Raw genomic sequence first — 8,206 nt, 5'->3', positions numbered from 1 at the left:
TTAACATAAATGTGGAAAAAAATCCCGTTTGCTGGATTGAGCATCTGGACGGGAGATTTGCTCAGAAAGGGCCGTTTCCTCTGCTGGAAACAAAATGGCCACTCCTGGAGGTCGGCCCCGGCCCCAGCGAGGGTCTGTGGGTTAGCGTTTCTAATGCTCCCTGGACCCACCTGCCCTGAAATATCTAACCCACCAGGTTCGCGATCCGGCACCCACGAGTGATTCTGCCCAAAAATCCAGGGATAAAAATGCACTCTCTCAAAACATGTTTATCTTTCTAATACTGTTGGAGCTGAGCTGGAGCCTTTTTCTGGTTCTGTCATTTGTGGCCGCAGACTTACTAAGATAGACACCAGTAACAACTTGTAACGAGTTCTGTACAAACAGGAGAGCTGGCTCAGGACCTGGCCCCCACGAAAGGGTCTGTGTGTGTACACGCGCGCGTGTGAGAGACAGAGTTACGAGAGACTTTAAATACCTCCTTTGCTTTTGTAGATTACTTCCTGAGAAATGTTAAGTACCCCCAGCTCACAGCACTAACTTACTCATTCTTCTACCTGAACAGCAAACGTTCACTGAGTGTTTGAGGCTTTAAATTTTTTTCTTTTTAAATAGACTTTGTTTTTTTGAGCACTTCCAGGTTTACAGAGCAGAAAGTACAGAGAGCCCTCGCACACCTTTCTCCCCCTGCACACAGCTTCTCCTATTATTGCCATCTTGCTTGCCTGTGCTACATTTGTTACAAAGTAACAACTTGAACCAATGTAGACACATTGTTTCTAATGAAAATCCATCATTTACATGAGGGTTCGCTGTTTGTGTTGTATGGTCCTGTGGGTTTTGACAAATGCATAATGTCACATGTCCACCATTACGGTGTCAGACAGAATAGTTTCCCTGCCCTAAAAATCTTCAGTCACACTCCTTTCATTACAGCAGTTTTAGATTTACAGAAAAATTGTGCGTAATGTACAGAGAGTTCCCATATACCCCCTTCCCACCCCAGTTTCCCCTAATATTAACATCTTGCATTTCTGTGGTACATTTGTTACAATGAATGAACCAACATTGATACATTGTTATTAACTGAAGTTCACAGTTTACATGAGAGTTCAAAACGCATTATGTCCTGTATCCACCATTACAGCGCCAGACAGAATAGCTTCCCTGCCCTAAAAATGCCCCACCTGATCATCCCCCCTCCTTCCCCCTGGACTCTTAGAAACCACTGATCTTTTCACTGTCTCGCTAGTTCTGCCTTTTCCAGAATGTTCTATAGTTGGAATTTCACAGTATACAGCCTTTTCAGCCTAGCTTCTGCCACTCAGCAACGTGCCTTTAAGTTTCCTCCATGTCTTTTCACGGTACTTTAAAAAAATCGGTGCAAAGCTGTTTGCATCTGCAGTCATGGGCTCAGTGGCCCACACAGGGTCATGGGCAGAACTTTGCCTTTTGTCTTGCTCGGCTTCATTCTTAGAACTCAGTACACATTTCAGGCGACCAAACAGGAATAAATTCACCACCATCCGTGGCCTTGAAATGAATGAGTAAATTATGCTACCCGACGCATCTCATTTCCCTGTGGCTGCGGCGAGATTCTTACTCGCTATATTTTCTGCACAAAAAAAATACAACCCACGAAGCCTGCAAAGGACAAAAAGTCTGTGTGGTTATTGAAATGCAGCGTGGCCGTTTACCATATCAGGGTAGCTGTTCCTCCAGCTGAGAGGACGCCAGGGGGCACGGGGATAGCCGGGTGGTGGGGGAGCCGAGAGGTGCTGGAACGGGCTGCAGCTGAGTCACATCTGTGCCCACAGGAGATAGAAGTGAGTGTGGGTGGAGAGCTAAAGGTCCACACCGGCCCGGGTCTCCCCAGCCCGGCGCTTCCCAGAGCCCCGCAGGTGGGCTGTTCCCCAGCCCTCCAGAAGGGGACAGTGCCCCCGACACCAGGGTGTTCCTGGGCGTAGGCTCCCTGCGTCCTTCCTGGTGTACAAAGGTAACTTCTCTTGGCTTCCACCCAGCGACCTTGAGTCTGCATCTTTTTCCTGATCCAGAATTCGCCCAAAGCGGTTCAATCTCATCTTCCCAGCGGAACCATTAATATTTTAATGTAATCAGAATTTCTTGAACTTGTTGGCCAAGCCAAGCCACCTCATTCGCTGTCAGCCCCCATCAGCTTGTCATATTAGAGGGGATTGTCCCCTGAATCTAATCCACTTTAAATGATTTCACTGGGCCCAGGTCTATAAATCATTTCTCCTTGGCCTTGCTGCGCGAGGGCTCAGTTAGTAAACAAATCACCCTGGTTTTACTTTAGGCAGCAACGAACTTCCCTTTATCAACTTCTCATTGATTTCCGCGCTCTGAAAGGTCAGAAAAAAAAACCCTCCTTTACATAAAAACATTATTAATATAAGGGCCGAGGACAAGCAGCCCTAATTAAGACAGGTCCTGCGCTCCGTGGCCAGCCCGGCTTTCAAACGGGACATGCATGTTTCCACCGAGCCCCCTTTGGAGTTGGCGAGGGCTAATGTTTCCAAAAGGTTTACTTGTGCCTCTCCAATGAAAACAGAAATTAAGTGACTATTAAGAAGCCAGGCGTCCCTGCGGACGGCACCAGGCTCCTGAAAGCTGACGGGAAGAGGGAGCTGGGATATTACTGTGAGCTTCGCTGGGTGTGGGACGGCGCTGTGCATGCCATCATGTTGATTAAAGGGGTGAAGGGGGACCCTCAGAACACACACCAGCACAGGAACATACATACGTGCACATGCGCACACATCACATACCAGCACATGCACACTCACACTCATGCACGCACACCACACACACCACACACACGAACATGTGCACACATACTCTGACATGCATGTACATGCACACAGCACATACAAATGACCTATACAAGCATATATACATACTCACACATACCACATGCACACACACCACACATATCCCATACATACACACGTACCCCACACACATATGCACACGTGCACACATACACACACACCTCATGCACATACCACAAACACTCACACACACCACACATCCCATACATACACATGCACACACAGGCACACACACAAACTCATACACTCAAATGCACAGCACACACACCGCACATACTCACACGCTCCCCATGCACACAGCCTCAAGGCTAAGAAGACCCAGTCAGAACTCACATAATTAGTGACTGTCAGCAGGAAATTTACAGGCCCAAGTTAACAGTTCCAAGAAGAAGATGTAACCCCCCCAAGAGGTTTTCACCCACATGTGAGTTTAAAGCGTGGTGGTCGTGAGCGGTGCTGCAAGGACACAGAATTTCTGTCCAGGAGAAGCATCCTCAATGAGTGGCACCAAGCCAAGAAAGACTTTCAAAGAAATGCAGGTTTCTCATGTGCTGACTCTTTATTACTTAGTTCTGGGAGGCATGTGTGAAGGTGTCAAAAATCTGAACAGCAAGAAGGAGAACAGAAGAATTGCTCCGGAGCATATTTTTAATATAAATTGAAGGCAGCAAATATGGATTCATATTGCCCACCCCCTGAGCTGACTGCTCCCCGAAGCAGCAGACACTTGGCACGTGGTCTATGCTTCCCTTTCTCGAAATGTGATTCCTAACTGGGCATCAACATTTTGAAAAGGAAACAAAGCAGCAATGTTGACATAAAATACCAAGCGTATGAGCAAACCAAAAAAAAACCACTCCTAGCGACCCTATATGAGCAAAGATGGTTAAAAATGGTCTGTGATGGTATACGGCCCTGTAAAAATGGTCACAAAGGCACATTTCTACTTTTCTTGAACTTCTCGAAAATGGAGGTGATTGGAGGGATCGGCCCCATTAGAGCACTTGTAGGGCTGGTGATGTGGACACAGATGTTAACGGGTTTGAGCCGTGTCTGTCTGCGTGCACGTTTCCTGTTTAACAGATACGACGGTGAGCGGCGGGGCCAGGGGGCGGGGTGGGGAATAAATTTAATTTCAATGAATGCCAAATGAGAGCTTCACATTTTTTGAAAAGTAGTTTGTGGAATAAAATTAAACTACTGTCAAATGAAACTCTTACATTTTTTAAAGTGTTTGTAAAATTGTTGTCGTTGTGTGCTGTCCAGTTGATCCCAACTCACAGTGACCCCATGTGACCGAGGAGAACTGCCTCATAAGGTTCCCTAGGCTGTAACCTTTACAGCAGCAGATAGCCCCATCTTTCTCCCACAGAGCCACTCGGTGGGTTTCAACAGTTGGCCTTTCAGTTAGTAACTGAGCGTTTAACCGTTGTGCCACCATGGCTTCTATTTGTAAAATTAACCTGTTGCCTTCAAGTTATTTCTAACCGGTGGCTAACTGAAGGTCGGCGGTTCGAACTCACCAGCTGCTCCGCGGGAGAAAAAAGTGGCAATCTGCTTCCGTAAAGATTTACAGCTTAGGAAACCCTATGAGACAGTTCTGCTCTGTTCTACAGGGTTGGGATCAACTCCACGGAGGCAGTGGGTTTTTTTTTTTTTTTTAATTAGGCGAGGTTAAAAGAAAGTGCAGTTGAATTTCTAAACTCTGAATTTTTCAATATAACTCATGCTCACGTTTGCATTTTCAAATTGCTTTAGTTTGCTATAATTTACTGTCCTTTTTGAATACCAAGATTTAAAGTGACGGGGGTGGGGTGGGGTTGGGGAATGTAGGAGTACTAATCACTAATCACTCTAAGCAAGCATTAAATGTGCTTTGACATGGGGAGGAGGGGGCATTAATTAGAGGGACATGGAGTTCCACAAAATCTGCGTGGATTTTCCGAACCAAAAGAGGTTGTCAGATTTCCCGAAGCTTGACTGAGTCCTTAACTATAAATTATAACCACACGGGGTAAGGTAGGCTCCAGGACAAAAAGGGCTCATAAGAAATGCCTTTGCAGTTATTCAAGGTAGGCAAGATCGCCACTTTAAATGTTTGAAGGATCACCGGTGGACCCGTTTAAACCGACGCTGTACCCACAGCGTTTATTCACAGCCACGACTCCGAAATTAGTGACAGCTGTGTGCAAGTCCCCACATTATCTTGGAAGAAATAACAAGATGATACTGTATTTTTACCAAAGAATTCTAAATGCGGGTTTTTTTTTTTTGTTTTTTTTTTTTGGAAATGCAGTTTTTAAATTCAGGCGTTTAAGGTAAACGTTCTCAGGCCTTCTCCTGACATTTTAAACAGTTCCTTCCTGTATCCCTTGTGACATCTAGAAACGTTTCTTGCCTAACAACACTGCATTCTTTTTTCCTGATTTGCAAGTGGAAATGTCAGACCAGGCCATTTAAGGTCACACTCGCCTTTTAAAATGGATATTCCAGGATTTTTGAATAAAAAAAATACATGATGAATTTTATTAATTTGAATAAGCCGAACTAGTTTTCTCTCCGCAGGCTTGTTTGGAGAATTAGGACTTTAATGTGTAATGTGTTTTGCATGACTGCTTTTGGAAACATTCTCGTGGCTGGTAGGATTCCACTAAATGCATGTGCAGACCCTTTGCCTCCAAAGGGGCCTGCAGGGCGGGAGGGTGCTTGGGCTCCGGAGAGCTCTGAGTTGGGATGGGTGGGAGTGCGGCGTTGAAGCCGGGTTCTCCACCTGATAAGGATCCCAAGACCTTTACATGAACATTTGACAGCGTTAGGGAACACAGGAGTGGTGTGCATGCATCCGCCTTCTAACCAGGAGAATATCAACAGACTAGATGAAGATTAGACCAATTGATGTAGAAGTGGGGGTGGCCAGGGCGCTCGCTCTGAGAGTGGATGGGAACAAGGGAGGCCTAGTACCCACACACTGCTGTCTGGTTGTCCTTTATTACCAGAGCCCTGCTGGTGTGGACTTCTTAGATACAAGCTGAAGCTGCAGTGGTTGATTATTCCTAATTCCAGGCAGCCCCTGGTTTACCAACAAGTTCCATCCCTAAGTCTGTCTTTAAGTCAAATCTGTACATGAATTGGAACGCTTAGGTATGGTTTGTATCTAATGTCAGTTAGTCAAATATTTGTCTTAGTTTATAGTAAGTATATAGTGTTTCTTTCTATGTATAAAAAAATTAAAGAAACACTTTCAGATACACGAAAACATCTTTAACATAATAACCCAGCAAGAAGAATAACAATGTCTCAATGCATGTTGCAAAGGAGCCCCCGTTTGTTATTCGGAACCATTGTACATACCTTGAATTTTTAATAGAATAGGCTTTAGGGGGTTGGTTCGTAACCACAGGCTGTCTGCAAGTCGGACGTTGGTAACCAGGGACCACCTGTACTCTAGTCTCCCTTCCCCCTTATCTGCTCATCTTGCTGCCTTTGTATTGCAAATATGAAGAGAGCCTAGCGCTGACTTCCAGTTACGAGTAGATGCTCAGAGTGCACACCGTAACTTTTAACGATGAGTGGGTGATTTCTGCACGGGTAAGCGGGAAATAATGTAATTAGCTGCTGTTGGTCGGTGTGGGGCCTGAGTGTCGGTGGGCATGCAGGGTCTGGAGGAGGCCACCCCCAAGATGAGAGAGGTGTCAGAGGGTAAGCACAGTGTGGTTGAGGTGGGGGTCTGAGATCACCGCATTCCCAGTGTTGCCACAAGCCCCTACCTTCCTTCGTCTTAAAAATAAAAGCGGCATTAAATATCCTCTCAGAAATGCAGAAGGAAATGATGAGGTGAAGAGTCTACATGCCCCCACAAAGCTGAGGTGACGCCAGATACATACAGAAACGGACATGGATGGTGTCTCTCTCTGATGGGGGTGCCCAGCAGGCTGTGCATCTTTGGGGTGCAGCTGCCCAGTCTTTGGGGTGCAGCTGCCCAGTCTTTGGGGTACAGTCATCCTGTCTTTGGGTGCCTGTCCATATTTGGATATGGCTGCCCAGTCTTTTGGGTGCATTGTTCATCTTTGGGATGTGGCTAACCAGTCTTTGGGTTTGCGGCCATCCAGTCTTTGGGGTGCACAGTCCATCTTTGGGGCATGGCTGTCCAATCTTGGAATGTGGCTGTCCATCTGTGGGGTGTAGCTACCCAGTTTTGAGGGTGTGGCTGTCCAGTCTTTGGGTCTGCAGTCACTCAGACTTTGGGGTGCACTCTCCATATTGGGGTGTGGCTGTCCAGTCTTTGGGTTTGCAGCCACCCAGTCTTTGGGATGCACTGTCTATATTTGCGGTGTGGCTGTCCAGTCTTTGTGTTTGCAGCCACCCAGTCTTTGGGGAGCACTGTCTATCTTTGCAGTGTGGGTCTGTGCCTTCATGGGGCAGCATGGCACAGAGCAAACCCAGCTTAGTCCAGTCCCCTTTTGGCGCCATTCCTCACCACACATCTCCAGGCCGGTGACGCACCCAGCACCACTCGGAAGGTTGACATTCAGGGGAATCCACAGCTCAGTCTCCTCCTAGTTTGTCTGCCCTTTCACATGTGCTGTTTAATCTCAATCAGATGAAAATGTCATGTTAAATGAATTTTAAAAAAAAAGAAAAAGGAAGTAAAACAAACAGTGTCTTCCTCCAATACTGACCCTAAGAACTCTTTGGTCTGATTTTTGTTTTTCCGCCATTAATAAATGTTGTAGCTGCTGTTGAGTTGACCCCAACTCATGGCGACCTCATGCACAATGGAATGAAATGCTGCCTGGGCCTGCACTATCTGCAGGGTTTTCACTGGCTAATTTTCAGAAGTAGATTGCCAGGCCTTTCCTCCTAATCTGTCTTAGTCTGGAAGCTCTGCTGAAGCTCAGCAACAAGCAGGCCTCCACTGACAGATGGGTGGTGGCTGCACATAAGGTGCATTGGTGGGGAACTGAACCCCGTGTCCTACACAGAAGGTGAGCATTCTACCACTGAGCCACCATTGCCCCCGTACCTGCACAGTAGGGTTGAACAAATATGTAAATACATGGTCAAAAACCAAAAACCAAACCCATTGCTGTTGAGTCTATTCTGACTTATAGCAACCCTATAGGACAGAGCAGAACTGCCCCATAGAGTTTCCAAGGAGCACCTGGTGGATTCCAACTGCTGACCTTTTGATTTTTAAAAATTTAGCTCCTCAGATGGAAGGTGGAGACAAGATAGAGGATGGGTATAAGATGAAGGATAGAGACGGGATGGAGGGCGGACACAGGATGGAGGGTGGAGACAAGATGGTGGGTGGAGACGGGATGGAGGGTGGAGACGGGATGGAGGGTGGAGAC

This window comes from Trichechus manatus, unplaced genomic scaffold (assembly GCF_000243295.1).
Source record: "Trichechus manatus latirostris isolate Lorelei unplaced genomic scaffold, TriManLat1.0 scaffold00134, whole genome shotgun sequence".
Lineage (NCBI taxonomy): Eukaryota > Metazoa > Chordata > Mammalia > Sirenia > Trichechidae > Trichechus > Trichechus manatus.
This window is presented reverse-complemented; position numbering follows the sequence as displayed.